Below are 17,915 nucleotides of genomic sequence, written 5' to 3'. Positions count from 1 at the left end.
TTCGACACACATTTTTAGAGTTATGCAGAATGACAAAAAAAAAAATTACAATCAATGGAACAGAAGCAAGCAATTTCACAAATGGTAATGAGATCTCCAGAATTGTATGTGTATGTGTGTACACACACACACACACACACACACACACACACACATTTAAGTAAAAGAAAAAAAAAGAAAAAATTAAGAGGTAGAAACAAATTAAACTATACAAAAACTAAAGAGAATATGTTAAAAAAAAATCTCCAATTATCTTAAAATATATTCTATCTCACATTGAGGCAAATGCAATTTTTCTCTTGCCAGGCTTTTTTAATGCAAATTTATGACTTTCAACACAGTCTTTAACACTTTTGTTCTTTAAAGTAGGGTTAAACTTTAACACCCCTCCATTTCTTCTCTTCCCACTTCTATAAAAATGGTTCCCAATTAAGACCCTAAACTATCACAGGCCAAGCTAACTACTAAACCCACATATTTATCTGTATATAATTTTAAAAGCTCTATCTAATGACCATAGCAAGAAATCTGAATAAAAATGTTTTCATCAATTAAGTGGAAAACGTTTTTAAGATTTTTCTGCCTGCTTCAGAAGTTTCGTGCACTTCTAGGAATGCATAAAATATTTCTCTGTGGAAGAAAAAGGCTGAAAAAGACCTTAAAAGGTCACTTGTAAATTTTTAACTACCTTCTTTTTAAAGTTGAATTTTTTCTTTTACTATATTGTCTTTCCTCATATAGTATTGCAATATACTTTTTATTTGAGAGACATTTTAGATTCTTTGCATAGCATATGAAAATCTATATAAGATTCTTTCCGAAATTTAAATGTTTTAGACAATAGCATTTAATGTCTTTATATCTTATTCATGGATCGCTTTGAGACCTAATTCCAACAAGCAGATTCTTTAAGTCCCTTATTCTCTTGGCTTTTTGGTTATTTGACTGTTTAGCTGGTGGGGCCCTTAAAAAAAAAAAAAAAACTAACCAGCAAAATATTAAAAATTCCATTTTTTGGAATATTTTATTATCTCTGGAAAGAAATTTAATGAAAGATGAGAAAGACATTGGTTAAAAAATAAAGTTTGACATCTTTGAAAAACTTAGAAATTTGGAGTAACTCAATGAACAACCACTATGATTCTAGAAGATTCATGATGCAACATGATACCCACTTAGATAGAGAGGTATTTGGGGGTATTTTGGGAGATGGGAGGGAGGGATATGGCCTGTTGAAGAATTTGTAGTGTTTGATCAAACATGCTTGTTAATAGAGGGTTTTTTTGGTCTCTCTTTTTAAAACGGGGTGGAATGAGGAGCAAAAGAGAGCAATGATAAGATTCAGAGAAGATGGGTTTCATTGATGAAAAAAATTATTTGAAAAATATGACTGTCTAGATTAATGGAACCTTTAAAAATATTTATTTCATTGAATATTTCCCAATTACACATAAAATGTTTTTTAACATTTTTTTTCATTTGAGCCCCAAATCTCTCTCCTTTTTATTCCTCTCATCCCTTGAGCAAGCAAGCAATATGATACTGCTTATACATGTGAAATAGAACTAATATATCTTTTTTGAGTCATGTTTTCCTTACCCCAAATCACAACAAGATTTGAAAGTCCATTAAAAACTGACTAAAGTATTAAGTAGTAGAGATAAAAAGACTGACAAAAGTCAGTCACTTTTCTCAAGGAGACAGCACAGAGCCAAGAATATGGTAGGAACTAAACAAATGTTTATGGATCAATTGAAGAGCTTACAACCTAATATTTAGTGAAACAAAACAAATAGCAAAACTCCTAAACAAGTATCCTAATAGTTTAAAAAGAAAAAAAAAAAGAAAGAAAAAGGAACATTACTATTTGTCTAAGAAATATAGTTTAAAATCCAGTCTTAAGTACAGGGAAATTTTTGTATTCTACATTTCAAGGCTCAGATAGTTATTATGGACATATAACTGTGTATATAATCCTGATCAAGTAAAATACAGGAGTTTTAAAAAGTTTAAAGACTAAGCTTTCATGTAACAATATTACTTGAGCCAAGTAAAATCAAGTAGTTCCAGGGAAATGAGTAGAAATCTTTAATATGTTAATATAGTAAGAATACACAGCTTACCCACTGAACTGTAAGAAGTAAAAGAGATGCCTCCAATTCTAAAATTAAATGATTTTATGAAATCAACATGGACCTTTTCTCATTCTAACAGCTATATGAAAGCAGTTGTTGTGCTACTGTTATTTACTGTAGGAGTCAGTTCACTACATGACTGCCTTAAGAAAGTATGAAAAAGATAAAAATGGCAAATTCAAATAGAGCATCATTTATGAAATATTTATGATTAGATGTGTCTCCTGGGCCTTCAATTCAGAAAGAAAACATTGAATGAAATATAAAAAGGTAGGTTTTCTTCTGATGACCGACAAATGTTACTAAAGTAATTCAAGGGTTATAAGTTATGTCTAGCAAAAAGATCACTGTTTAAAAGGTCAGACCACTGTGAACAAGGAGAAGATCACAGCTTCTTCTAAAACAGAGCAAGGGAAGAATTACCTAATTCTGATTATGGTACATTCCTATATAATGCTGATATACAAAGCACAAACCAAATATTACTTCTACCCTTTGCACTTTTGTGCAAACTTAGTTATTTTACAACAACATTTTTTTCCCTATGGGAAGCACTAAGTTAACTGGAAGAGAAATAAAGTTTAAGGGTCCTCAGGAAACTGACAGTCTCATAAAATATTGGTGTTGATCTGAGGAAAGATAGTTTCCACATTCTTGACTCTTTTCATTAGAATGTGAGCAAACATTATCATTATTCATCAAACCCTTCAATACCTCCTCTGGTGGTCTACCTCTATGATATCTCCAATCACTCAGAAGAAATGAGCCAAGAAACTGACACAAGAAAAAAGAGGTGGACAGAGAAAATACATTGGCCCAGATTATGATATACAGTTGGTTGGGTAACTAGCGGAATTAGCCCAGGAGTAAGCATATCAATCTTAAATAGGCATTGCAGATGGACCCAAACCTGAATAGGAAGAAATGAGGCTAGACAGCATGTGGAAGCTTCAGTAATTTCAATGATGCCGAATTGTATGTTGGATTCAAAAATCCATCTTTTCTTTTCTTCTCCCTTCTCCCCTCCAAGAAACCAATGTTATACTTTGGTCTCAGAAATTTATTAGCTGTGTAATTTTTTTGAGTATGTGTACATTTATATGTTTTATTTTCCCCAATTAACATGAAAAACAAAATGTAGGCTTTGAGTTTTGAATTTTATCTTTCTCTCGCTCTTCTTTCCTCCTTCCCTGAGATAGTAAACAATCTGATATGTTACATATATATTTATAGTAAATATTTCCATATAAGGGAGAGGGGGAAAGAAAGGGGGGCGGGGAGAGCATATGTGTGCACAAAGGAGAGAACACATCTTCAAAATTCATTGAGATACAATCAGTTCTTTCACTTGGGGGTAGATATCATTTTTCATCATGAGTTCTTTGGGAATGCCCTTAATCTTTTTAGAATAGCTGTGTCATCATTCATAGTTTTTCAATGTATAATATTGTTGTTATTATGTACAATATTCCTCTGATTCTGCTTACTTCAGTGTATCAGTTTATATAACTTTCCCAGGATTTTCAAGAAACCTTGTCCTCAACATTTTCTTTTTAAAATTTATTTATATATTTGAATAATATATTGAGAGAGAAAAATCAGAAAAAAAATAAAAAACATGGGAGAAGGAAAAAAAACAGAAAAAAAGAAGTGAACAAAACATGTATTGATTTGCATTCAATCTCCACAGTTCTTTATCTGGATGCAGATGGCATTTTCTATCCAAAGTCTATTGGGATTGCTTTGGACTCCTCAGGATAATACACAATAGTATTCAATTACAATCATATATCACAACTTGTATAGCCATTCCCCAGCTAATGAGAATTCCCTCAATTTCCAATTCTTAGCCACCATGAAAGAGCTGCTATAAATATTTTTGTATAAATAAGGTGTTTCCCTTTTTCTTCATTTTTTTTTTTAATTAAAGCTTTTTATTTACAAAGCATATGAATGGGTAATTTTTTTTCCAAAATTGACCCTTGCAAAACCTTTTGTTCCATACTTTCTGGTCCTTCCCCCAACCCCCCCTCTAGCTGGCAAGTAGTCCAATATATGTTAAATATGTTGAAATACACATTAGATACAATATATGTATACATATTTATACAGTTATCTTGTTGCACAAGAACAATCATATCAAGAAAGAAGAAAAAAGAAAAACTGAAAAAAAACCAAAATGCAAGCAAATAATAATAGAGAGTGAAAATGCTATGTTGTGTTCCACACTCTGTTCCCATGATTCTCTCTCTGGGTGTAGATGGCTTTCTTCATCACTGCAAAAGTAGAACTAGTTTGAATCATCTCATTGTTGAAGAGAGCTATGTCCATCAGAATTGATCATCATATAGTCTTATTGTTGCTGTATATAATGATCTGGTTCTGCTCATTTCACTTAGCATCAGTTGATATAGGTCTTTCTAAGGCTCTCTGAAATCATTCTGCTGGTCATTTCTTACAGAACAATAGTATTCCATAGCATTCACATACCATAATTTATTTAGCCATTCTCCAATTGATGAGCATCCACTCAGTTTCTAGTTTCTTGCCACTACAAAAAGGGATGCTACAAACCTTTTTACCTCCATGAGTATATAATATATAGTCAATTTTTGTATAGGTTCCATGAACTGCCAAAAAGAAAGTGTACTCCTTTCTGTCTCCATTCAATTTTCTCCAAAGATTTATCATATCTAGTTTTTTCTAGTATTTTATTTACCTCTTTTATGTATCTCTTATTTATTTTGTGGTTTGATTTATCTAGTTCTGAGAGTGCAAGGTTGACATCTCCCACTATTATAGTTTTGCTGTCTATTTCTTCATGCAACTCTCTTACCTCTTCTTTTAGGAATTTAGATGCTACACTATTTGATGAATATATGTTTAATATTGATATTACTCCATTATCTATGGTATCCTTTAGTAAGATATAGTTTCCTTCTTTATCTCTTTTAATTCGATTAATTTTTCCTCTTGGTTGATCTGAGATCAGGATTGGCTACCCCTGTTTTTTGTTTTTTTTTTACTTCACCTGAAGCATAATAAATTCTGCTCCAGCCTTTTACTTTTACTCTGTATGTACTGTTCTGCTTTAAATGTGTTTTTCTTGTAAACAACATATTGTAGGATTTTTGTTGGAATACACAGAAGAGCTGTTGGAATACATGGGAACCACCTGACAGTAGCTGCTGGAGATCCAACCCAGCATGGATTTTCTCTTGTGAGAGGATGATACAAGGAGACTGGTTTCAGATCTTTCTCATGAACAGCTCTAGTTTTTCTTGGAATTCTTATGCTTCTTATACCCCATATTTGGGTGCCATATGTTGGAATACACAGAAGAGCTGTTAGAATACATGGGAACAACCTGATAGTGGTTGCTGGAGTGGTGGCTTTTAATCCAGTCTGCTACCCGCTTATGTTTTATGGGAGAGTTTACCCCATTCACATTTACAGTTAAAATGACCAATTCGATATTTCTTGATATCTTAACCCGCAATTATACTTTTCTCTTTCCTTTTCCTCTTTCCATCCTCCCCAGTATTTTACTTATAAGCACTATTTGCCTCAAGTATCCTTTAGAGATCCTCCCCTATTCTTATATATTTCCACTACTATTCTCTTTTCCCTTCAATTTAGCCTACCCCTTCCCTTTTTCCATTTTCCCTCCCACTTTTTTATAAGATGAGAGATGTTTCTCGGTGAAACCAAATATATCTAATATTATTTCTTTGGGCCAAATCTGATGAAAGTAAGATTCACACAATATTTGTCACCCTTCTTTCTTTCCCTAAATTGTAATGTTTTCTTTGCCTCAGGAAGGAGATGTAATTTCCCTCATTTTACCTCCACTTTCCTCTTTTTCTGTTACAATTCCCTTCCTATCTCTAGTTTCTTTTTTATGTTATAACAGTAAAATCAGATTATACATGTACTCTCTGTATATCCATAACAAAAATACAGTTCTCAAGTGGCGCACAAAAAGGAGCAAGAACCACTAAGACTTGAGAGCTTTTCGTGAGTAGGATCCTCTCAGAGTTCCTTCAGTAACTCATGGGGAAGGAAAAGAAGAGACCCGGTAAAAGTTGAGGTAATAAAATGGGAAAATCCATGAAACAGCCAAGCTAGAAGATTGATGACTTAGATGCCTGTTCTGATTATAGTCCTCTTCTCCATTTGAAAGTTTGCCTTCATGACATTTCACAAGATTCAACACTTGCTATAGGGCTGTTTGCACTCCCTAGCAAGTGGAAACTTACTGACCATGCTGTGGGGGAAAATGATTGCATTTCAAACAAAAAATGGGAAATTGTTAAGTACTGTGCCTGTGTACTGTAAGGGCAGGTTAACTTTTCGAGAGCCTTCATAGTTGTGAACATCTGAAGCAGTTGCAAAGCAGCCTTTATTGACACAGGTGTTGCTTGTAGACCGGGAAAATAAATTGGAGGCAGAGGAAAGAGGAGAGAGGTCAGCTTCTTAGTGGGGAGGTCAGAGAACAGCAATTGCCTCTCAGTCTTCTTGAATCACCATTATCATCTCAGAAGAATAGAAGAAAACGTCTACCAGAGGTAAAGCAAAGTTACATATTGTGTTCCCAACACTCAAAAAGTTTTTTTTTTTTTTTTCTTCTTAGCTTTTTATGCTTCTCTTGAATTTTATATATTGGCTTTTTTTTTGTTTGTTTGTTTAACTCTGGACTTTTCTCAAAAATAAATGGAATTCACTAGTTTCACTGAATGTCCATCTTCCTCCCTGAAAAAAAAAAAAAATCCTCAATTTAGCAGGCTAATTTATTCTTGGCTACATTCCAAATTCCTTCACCTTTCAGAATATCTGATTCCAGGCCCTTCAATCGTTTAAAGTGGAAACTGCTAGGTCCTGAATAATCCTTATTGTGGCTCCTTGATATTTCAATTGTTTCTCTCTGGCTGCTTGTAATATTTTTTCCTTGGTCCATTTAAGTTCTCAAATTTAGCCGCGCTATCCCTTGGGGTTTTAATTTTGGGGGACTCTTTCAAGAGCTGTTTGATGAATTCTTTTAATGGTCATTTTACTTTCTGTTCCTATGATATCCGGACAGTTCTCTTTGATGATTTCCTGAAAGATAGTGTTTAGGCTCTTTTTTCCATCATGTATTTCATGGAGTCCAATAATCCTTTGATTGTCTCTCCTAGATCTATTTTCCAGGTTGGTTGTTTTCCCAATTAGTTATTATACACTTTTTCTATTTTTTCTTTTTCTTTTTCTTTCTTTCTTTTTTTTTTTTTTTTTTTTTTTTGGGGGGGGGGGGGGCAGAGGGCGCGGTTTCCTTGACTGATTCTTGTTGTCTCATTGAGTCATTAATTACCATTTGTTCAGTTCTGAATTAGTGAATTATTTTCTTCATTTATTTTTTTTTATTTCTTTTTGTATTTGTTGAATTAAATTTTTAAATTGTTTTGTTTTATGGAATTTTTTTCCATTTAAAAATTCTGTTTTTTTAAGGAGTTATTTTTTTTTCCTGTTTCATAAATTCTGTTTTTCTGGGAGTTGCTTTCTTTTTTCATTTTATCAAATCTATTTTTTTGATGAGTTATATGCCTTTTCCATTTCACTAAGTCTATTTTGTAGTGAATTTTCTTCAGATAGTTTGTGTTGCCTTTTCCAAACCCGCTTGCAAATTTTTCATTTCCTTTCCCCATTTTTCTTCTAGCACTCTTTTAAGATCCTTTTTAATTTCTTCTAAGAGAGACTTGTGCAATGTGGAACAAGTTATCTTGCCTTTTGGGGCTTCATCTGGAAACAATCTGCCTTCAGTCTCCTTCAGGGCTTGAAATCTGTTCTTCTCTTTCACCATTAAAGCTTTCTATCATTAGAGCCCTTTTTACTTTTTTGCTCTTTTTTTTTTTTTTTTTAAAGTTAAGGTCTGCCTTTAGGTTGGGGAGGTTTGTTAAACAGCCACAGCTACACTCGGTCAGTGTTGATTCACTCCCGGGGCTGGGTGGGCATGGTCAGGTCTCATGTGATTCACTATTGATCTTTTGTGTTTGTGTTGGATGTTTTATGACTTCTCTGCTGATCTATTGGCTTATAACCAGGGCAGAGTGGCCAACACTGCTGTAGATTCCTGTAGGTTCCTCCCTATAGATTCTCTGCCACATGGAGTCTGCACCGCCCCAAGACTCTGAGCTGTCTGTGCTGGTGTTTGTGGTCAGCTGTTTGTGTTAGGCTGCCTCCCTCCCATTTCCAATTGAAATAGACCTTTTCTGGCGATCTTCAAAATTATATTCTGCTGATAATTTGTTGCATTCCCAATATTTGTGATTTCTGCTGGTCCAGAGATGATTCAGAGGGTGGATTTCATAATTAGTATGAGAGTTTTATAGAAGGTCAGAGAGAAACATGTATTGTCTTTGCTATCTTGGCTCTGCCCCCAGAAGTTCTTCCCCTTTTCTTAAAAATATCTTTGGGATACAGATCTAGTGGTGATATTACTGGGTCAAATGATAGGCACACACACAAAAAAAAACATTTTTTTTCAACAATAACATAATTCTGATGATGCTATATGGATGAGATTCAAAGAACATGTGGTGAAGAATCAAGAGAGCAATGAGAAAGGTAAATGGAGAGAAATAGGTCCCAACATCTTACCAATGAGATCTTGTTTATGAAAAACATATCCTCAAGTTTAAGAAAGATAGGAAAAAGGAATATGTGGTCATGTGTAAAGAATAATGTATTTAAAAAATGGACAGGCTGAGTTTTTTTTTTTTTTACTAGTGACACAATGAAATAATAAGATCAAAGAAAGACCATTAAGTTAAGGATTTATGAAAGAATTATAACAGTTATACACACACACACACACACACACACACACACACACACACACACACACACACATGCGCGCATGCACATATTTTACCTGTGACTGATTAAAGGAGCTATCCTGAACTAAAAAACAGAAATTTCCAAAGATTAATGTTTTCACTGGGGTGAAATTTTTTAAAATTGAGATTTGTAGTTTCTTGTAATGTTTACACGTAAGAACATTTTTTTCTCCATCTCTATTTGTCTTTCTCTAAATCCTCACTCACTGCCTGCTATCTCTTGTTTGAGCCTGTGCATGTTCATATGCATAGAAACACACACACACACACACACACACACACACACATATACTTTATATGTCCAGTGCTGCAGTGTCCAAATTTTGAGGAATTCCTTCAAGGACTAGGAACCATTTGTCTAACTCTATATATAAAACTAAGAGTGTCCTAAAAGCTACAGGAAGGAATGCTGAACTTTTTAAAGCTATTCTCATTTTCTCTGAGCTTTATAACTCCAGACTTCCTACCTGTTTCTTACATTAGAAGTTACAACTTGAGGAAGACACAGAAAATGCCACAATGAATTAAGCAGAACTTGAAGAACAAAATATATATAGTACCAAAAAAAAAAAAAAAACACAAAACTAAAGTTTGTAATAGTTTAATCAAATGGTAATTCACTAACACACAGTGACTAACAATTTAATCAATCATAGGTAGAGTGTGTGTGTGTGTGTGTGTAACTTATAATTCTTTCAATAAATCCTTAATATAATGGTCTTTCTGTGATCTTATTACTTCATTGTGTCACCAAAAAAGCCCCTCATCCTGTCCATTTTTTCATCCATTACTCTTTTCTCATAACTACATATCCTACTTGAACTCAAGGATATGTTTTTTATAAACAAGGTATCATTGGTAAGACATTGGAATCTATTTCTCTCCATTTAACTTTTTCATTATTGCTCTCTGATTTTTTACATTATATTGTTCTTTGAATCTCAGCCATATGGCATCATCAAAATTATATTGTTGAAAACATGGGGGGTTTTGTGCATACCATTGGACCTAGTAATACTACTACTAGGTCTCTATCCCAAAAATATTTTCAGGAAAAGGGAAAACAGCCTACCTGTACAAAAATACATGTACAAAAGTACATGAGAGAAAAATAAACCTGTCTCCTCCCTCATTTCTTTAGAAAAGCTGTCAGTTGTCAGATGTTGTGTAACCTGTTAGATGTGGTCATTATTGTTGACTGATTTTGCAAAAGAGGGCTCATGTTTTTACTTCGAAAGTAGGCTCACAATAGCGCTTGGGAGCGAGGTTATAGCTAGACATTACGGGTATAAAAGAAAAAGGCAGGAAACAAAACTCATTTTTTAAAAATAAAAATATTTAAATGTCATTTCTCAAAGTAAATCACACACATTATCTTTTGTATCCATGGGGTACTAGTATCTTGAGGAAGACTTCCATGAATTTCCATGAATTTGAAAAAAAGGACTTTTTAATTTGAAAAGAAGATTTAAGAGTGGATTTTCCCATAAGTAATTCCCCATATAAAACTGCTCTTTCTCCAGCAAAACTGAATCTAATAGTTCTTTGTTATGCAAGTTTAAATAGAATGAGCTTCAATGACATCAATGAAAGTGAGCACACCTGGAATCAGCTACCATTCTAACCAGATTCTTATGTTTATCCTTAAAATACAATAGAAAAATGATATAAATGATCTTCAGCTTTGGCATACTTGGATGTTCAAAAAAGTCAGCTTGTTAAGAGAAATGTTATTACAACAGACAATATTTCAATATCAAAAAGCAAAGCATGGATGGAGTAGTGTAAAGAGTATTGAATTTGAAGTAAGAAGACCTAGATTTAGTGTCCAACTTTTCCATTTATAACCTCTGTGATTTTGAAGAAGCTGCTTAATTCTTAAAATTCGTGCAACACTGTCTACTTCTAAGACTCTCAGTTTCCTCATCTATAAAATGAGAGGAAATTTAGATGAGATGATTTCTCAATTTTCTTTCAGCTGTGGATGTATGCAAGTTGTATGACTTCATTGGTGTGGGTGCCCCCTTTCCAGAAATAGAACACAGCTCTTCTAAGACTCCTCAATTAAAAAAAAAAAAATCATTACCATGAGGCCAATGAGAGTATCTCAACTCAGGGGATCTGATCCTCAGACCTCAAACTTTCAGTCAGGTAGGACTTACCATTTGGAGCTTACACAACCATAACTACCAAGAATACAAAGTGAGCTCTTCCACCCTCAAGCCCTACTAGAATGTGTCCAAATTTGTGATGACTTTATCCTTCAGAAACTAAAAAAATCTCTTTACTTTTCTTTTCTCTCCCTCCCTCTCTTCCTCCTTTCATTTCTTCCTTCCTTCCTTTCTCCCTCCTTCCTTCCTCTCTCTCTTCTTCCTTCCTTTTTGCTTCCTTCTTTTTTGACATGACATAGGATGAAAAATAATGAAACAAATGAAAAGCAAAAATGGAGATAATAGACAAGATCTAACTGTATGGATGTTACTAATTGGGGCTTATCCTTCAAAAGTTATGTTTTGTCAGAGTTCATTTTCTTTTGGCACATAAGATAAAGATATAATACTAAACTCTGTGCAAAATTCAAAGCTAAGGACAGGACCTTTATAGCTTAATGGTCTGTTTAGGGATAATTCATGCCAAATATTTTAACAACAATATACAATATGTATACAGCATTTTATAATTTCAATCACTTAAAATGCTTAAAATAATGAATTTTAAAAAAATATCAGTGCACCAGAATTTTCCTTTCTGAAACATTTCTCAGTATCTTAAATATATCAAACTCCTGAATTTAACATTAGAAATGAGGCAAAAGCCTGACAACTTTATGGGTAACTCTTTAAAAAAAAGAGGGAATTAGAAATTAAAGGGGAAGGGAATCAGAAATTAAGACTTGTTACAAGAAGTAGCCTTCAATTCAGAAAAGCAAATTCAAGTAGTAAAATTATTAGGAACATACCCCCCCCCCCCAAAAAAAAAATTGAGATTCAAAGTTGGAAGGAATTTTAGAATTCTAGTCCAATGTACTCATTTTACATATAAGCATACCAGGGTCCAAAACATTTTATATTTAAAGCTGAGAGGGAGCTTATAAATAATCCATCCTTCAGCTTCATTTTTAAAGATGGGTAGTCCAGTATTCCACGGACTCTAAGTTTCTTACTTAGTATCACACAGATAATTAGTGGCTTAATTGAAATTCAAGACCAGTTTTATTTTGTTTTGTGTTTTTTACTTCAAATCTAATGCTTTTTTTCTCCACAGCAATCTGATGCTCTCAGTAAATTTTAAGCTATCCAACATCACAGAACTAATAGGGAATTCAGATCTCCTGGTAGAAGTCAGATTTTTAAAATAACTACATATACTAAGGTTGCCTCCTCTTATTTTTTTTAATGAAGTTAGTAAATCCATGTTGAAGCTGTTATACAACTGTTAAATTTCAGAGTTGGAAAGGACCTCAATGTTCATGTAGTTCAAGCCATAACCAAAAAGAATCCCCACAAAAGAATACTAAGAGCTGATCCAGCCTCCAATTAGTTAAAGAAGCCCACCACCTCTCAAGATATTCCAACTGTTAGATTATTTCAAATGCTTTTCTAGACATCAAGTCTAACAAGATGGATACTATAGGAACAAAGAATATACCAAAACTTCAGCAGGAGGATTTTAAAACGTAGCTCTCTAAAACTGTAGGAATAGGGGAAGTTTAGAAAGAGTCAGGAATTAGGATTGTGAGGCTGAAGTAGTACGGGAGAACTACACCCTAGTATACAGACAAGAACAAAGTGAGCTGGGGAAACACAATTATATTATAAACAGAAAACTTCAGCTATCAAACTCTGGTTACTGGGCAAAAATAGTACCAAAAAAGAACACACTTTATGTGTCACTATTCATACTCTATGTTGACAGTCCCCAAGGGGTCCCCTTATTTTGTCTTTTTGAGTTGCCATATTTTACAGAAACACTAGATCCAGAGAATGCAGTCCCCAATGTGTCAAGGACTAAACACCACCCATCCCTAGCAGAATAATTTGGTTTTTGCATTCCAAACTGGATTTCCTTTTTGTCTTTGGGAATCAAAACAGGCTGCATATGTAGTTGGGAACTCTGTAGATAAAAGATCATCTTAACTTCATAGCCTAGCAAGTTCCGAAGGGGGAAAAAATTTGGTTTTTGCTATTACCTTGCCCCTTCCATTCAGGAGGGGTTTGTCTTTTTCCCACCTTTACTGTACCTTTTCCCCTCCCATGCCACAGTCCTTTAGGTAGAGATTTCTAGAATATTACCCCTTTCATTCTTTTGCTGTTTTATAAAAATGAACTAAATGGGTTCTTTGGGTTCTAGGTGAATGTTCCTTTCTTTTTTTGGGGGGGGGTGTAATTAACCTAAATTTCACATAAGTTTCCTAAAGTTATGATTGCCTGTTGACACCTCATAATAAAAAATACCAAACTTTTGTCTGGGAGCATGGATAAGCTAAGTCTAGAAAGTAGATGTTAATTAGCATAATGCACTCTCTCTCCATTGTCTGTCCGGCAGTAAAATCAGAGGACAAGAATAAGAAGTAAAGCAAGAAGATGAGGTAGACATGGACAAAGTCTGAAAAGTGGAACTATAACTCCAGTACTTAGGATAGAAGCAGAAAAGATTTCTGAATCCAGGACACCAGAGATGCAGTTTCATTTTTCTCTTTCTCCGACTCAGATTCTCATAATGTGAGGCTTCCACATTTTATCTGAGCTATTTTGAATTCAGAGCACATTAAACAAATATATTTAAATATTAATAGGAATATATATTCAAAAGCTAGATGCAGCTAAAGTGCTCCTTTGTTATAGATTTCTCTCTCTAATACATGAGTTCTCAAAAACCATGTTCCCCATGATATGTACAATAATGCAAAAGTGACATCTAGGGTATTATTTTATCAAACTTCAGCACTGTAATTACGAGAAGCTATGCTAAAAACCATAAGCAATAAACTTCATTCAAGAAATTAATAAAGGTGTTGATAGAACAATAAAAAAGAAGTCTAAGGAACAAACCATTGGCATTTACATATTGCTTTAAGGCTTCCAAAGTCTTTTTAAAATATAGTCTCAGTCAATCTTCACCATACCATATACAAAGAAGGTATACAGATTATTATTGTTGAGGACTTCAACATATTATTATTATTATTATTATTATTATTATTATTTTATAAATTAGGAAGTGATGGCCAAGAGATAAAGTCACTTGGAAGGCATCAAACAACTGCCATCAATGGGTAGCATTTGTAAGGTAACTCTTGGCCCAAAATAAAAGGATAAACTGTTATTGCCTAAAAGTGAAAATGAACTGTTCTGTGAAATGGTGGTTATAGCCTTCACTGAAGGGCAGAGGCTATATAACCCTATGACAGGGTGTTATAGAAAAGATTTCTGCTAAGATTTGGGTTGGAGTAGACTGACTTCTGAGTTTCTTTTTTTTTCCACTTCTGACTGTATAACGACCTCTGAGTTTCTTTCCACCTCTAAGATTCAGTGATTCTATTTGACAGTGACTTTAATCAAAAGCAAAAGACTACTTCCAAGTACAAAATTATAGAAACCATTTGTATGTATAATATTTGAGTAAATAAGATTAGCAGTTTGGGTTAAATACTTTTTCCACCAATGTACATGATAAATTTCTGTAGTCATCAAGGATAGTTAGTACAGTAGATAAATGACTAGAGTCATTGTAGCTCAAGTTTGACCTCAGACACTAGTTGTATAACTCCGGGCAAGTTGCAATCTAAGTCTTAGTTTTTCTATTCCAAAAATGAGGATGATGAGGATAGCACCAATATCCCAAGGTTATTACAAGGTAAATGAGATAATATTTGTAAATTATTTTATAAGCATTAAAGTGCTATAGAATTATTAGCTATACCACTTATTAAATCTAAGAGCCTGTTTTCAGTTCTCACTCTCCCTGTCTTCTTTGTATCATCTGGTACTGCCTCGTACTGAATATTATTCTCTTCTTCATCTTTAGAGGTATAACATTCCTCTGGTTCTTTTCCTTTTTTTCCCCTAAGTAATTAATGAACAATATATTAATCATACCTAGCAAACAATAAATAAAATTAGGTCAGTGGCCCTCTTGAAAGCCAAAGATGAACTTTGGAGGACAATGAGTATTTAAATATTCTTGGAATAGTAGGTGCTCCTGACAGGTAGAAATAAATTCTTATTGTCTTTATTTCTTTTTTAATATTTCCCAGTTACATGTAAATTGACCTTTTTTGCCTATATATGTACATTAATTTTTTACATATTTCTATATGAATCATGTTAGGACAGAAAAATCAAAACAAAGGGGAAAAGAACAAGGGAAAAAACAGAAGAAAAGAAATAAACATAATATGTATTGATTTACATTTAGTCTCAAAGGTTCTCTCTGAATGTGCATGGTGTTTTCCATCCAAAGTTTATTAGGATTGCCTGCTGAGAAGAATCAAGTCTATCATAATTGATCACTGCATAATCTTGCTATTGCTACATACAATGTTTTCCTGGTTCTGCTTGTTTTATTGTCAGTTCATGTAAATCTTTGAAGACTTTTCTATAACCAATCTGGTCTTCATTTATTATAAAACAATAATATTCTACTACATTCATATACCATAACTTATTCAGCCATTCCCCAGTTCCTGGACATCTACTCATTTTCCAATTCTTTGTCACCAAAAACTATTAACATTTTTGCACATATGGTCCCTTTCCCCTTTTTTTATGATCTCTTTGGGATACAGATCCAGCAGTGGCACTGCTGAATCAAAGGATATACATAGTTTTAAAGCCCTTTGAGTATAGTTTCAAATTGCTCTCCAGAATGGGTAGATCAGTTCACAACTCCATCAACTATGCATTAGTGTCTTAGTTTCCTCACATCCCCTCCTACATTTATCATTGCCTTTTCCTGTCATTCACTCCAATATTTATCATTACTTTGTCTTGTCATCTTAACCAATCTAAGAAGTATAAGGTGGTACCTGAAAATTGTTTTAATTTACATTTTCCTCAATCGTGATTTAGAACTTTTTTTTTATAAGACTATAGATGATTTTAATTTCTTCATCTAAAAACCGCCTGTTCATATCCTTTGACTGTTTATCAAGGGGAGAATGGTCTTTCTCTAAATACCGTTTCCTTGGCCCATAAGGTAGCTGTTCCCCCCATTTTTCCCCATATATGGTTTTAGATTCTCTTGACTTTTATCTCCCTCTCTGAGCCTCTGGCAAACTCCTTCACTGTTTTATCTTACCTGTCACAGGTAGATGACTCTTACATGTGTATTTCCACCTCTGATATCTCTTCTAAGTTCCAAAATCATATTTCTGACTGCTAATAAGCTATTTCTGCCTGTAACTCTAGATGTTCAACATTATTAAAAACTTATAAGCCTAGCTCCTTCTTCTGTCACAAATTCTGAAACAAAGTATGGCCCCAAAAGATACCATTTCTCATTTTGTTTCCAAAGCTCAAAATTCTAATCTTATTTTTCCTTTCCTTCATTTCTCATAATCAAGACTTATGACCTGTTGATTTCATCTCTGCAAAGTCTCTTCCTTTTCTCTCTCTCTCTCTCTTTTCCACCCTTTACACCAAAACTCTAGTATAACAGATCCTCAAGACCAGAGGTATTAAACTGGTAGCCTTCTACCAAAACTTTTCAGGGGAACTGAACCAGATTAAAATTCAAATGAGAAATGTTTATCAAAATATAAATACAATAAAAATAGATAATGTTAACTTGAGGTTTTCCAAATCAATACCAAATCCACAAGGATCTATTCATGTCTATACATTTGATATCAATATTCATGACCATTCCATTTTCTTTATTATGATTTTCAAGTGGCAGAATGCCAGGTGAATATCCTTCTGCCTAGCCCTGAGCGAATATTTATTTACTCAAAAATCTTAACAGTCTGTATAATATCTACTGAGGAGATTTCAAATGTTTTTGCCCAATATTCAAGGCTCTTCACAATCTTTAACCACCCTCCTTTTGTAGTATGTATTATTTAATATACCTTTCATGCACCCTGTGGCCAAATTGAAAACAATTTTTTCCACCTTATATATGACTGTATTTTCCTTCCTCTATGACTCTGTATTCCATTTATCCAGAATGTCCTCTTTCTTCATCTTAATCTGCTAATTATACAAGCATCTCAAGTATCACTTCCTAAAAAAACCTTTTTAAAAATTTCCCCAATAATAACATTCCCTTTCAAAACTCATATAGCTTTTTGTTTTGTACTTCTCTACTGCACTTACTATATATTAGCTATCTATGATGATAGTAACGCCTTATTAGATTGTAAGTTCCATGAGGGTAGAAACTATCTTCTCTGAACTTTCTACCTCACTGAAAGCCTAAAACAGTACTCTATTTGCAGAAAAGGCTTTATAAATCTGTTTTGAAACAAACTAAATTAGTTACATAGGACCTACTGGAGCATAAGCACAACCTTTGAAGACCCACAGTCACATCTCTAATAAAATAAAATTACAGAAGACTTTTAATAGAAATTTTCTAGATAAAGAATAATTTGTTTCAACATTAGAATTAAAGAACAAAAATAATAAATCCCCATCTAGATTCACAGAGAAAATCTTATGAAAAGGTACTTAAATAGCTTTCTAGAAATATAAAATAGTATCTTTATCCAGCTACGGTCTCAAAGTGCAAACTATGAGTCTTCACACAGCCTCTATGAAAATAAAAATAAGAAGTAACTTAAAGTGGTAACATTAAAGCAATAAGGATTATCTTCTAGAGAATCACAAGCAATAAATGTGAATACAAGGTTTCAAGGATCTGAATAATAAGTATGTAGAAATTATCACCAACTCTACAGCTGCAA

The 17,915-nt window shown here is 33.6% G+C and overlaps 1 protein-coding gene across 3 annotated transcripts in view; it reads right to left on the bottom strand.

Moving 5' to 3' along the window:
- The window catches only part of UTRN (utrophin), a 559,804-nt gene that overhangs the window by 139,746 nt on the left and 402,143 nt on the right, over window positions 1-17,915 (bottom strand). The gene's annotated exons all lie outside the window — the stretch shown is intronic.

This window comes from Antechinus flavipes, chromosome 4 (assembly GCF_016432865.1).
Source record: "Antechinus flavipes isolate AdamAnt ecotype Samford, QLD, Australia chromosome 4, AdamAnt_v2, whole genome shotgun sequence".
Lineage (NCBI taxonomy): Eukaryota > Metazoa > Chordata > Mammalia > Dasyuromorphia > Dasyuridae > Antechinus > Antechinus flavipes.
The sequence above is the reverse complement of the archived record's forward strand: the minus strand, read 5'-3'. Positions and strand labels throughout refer to the sequence as shown.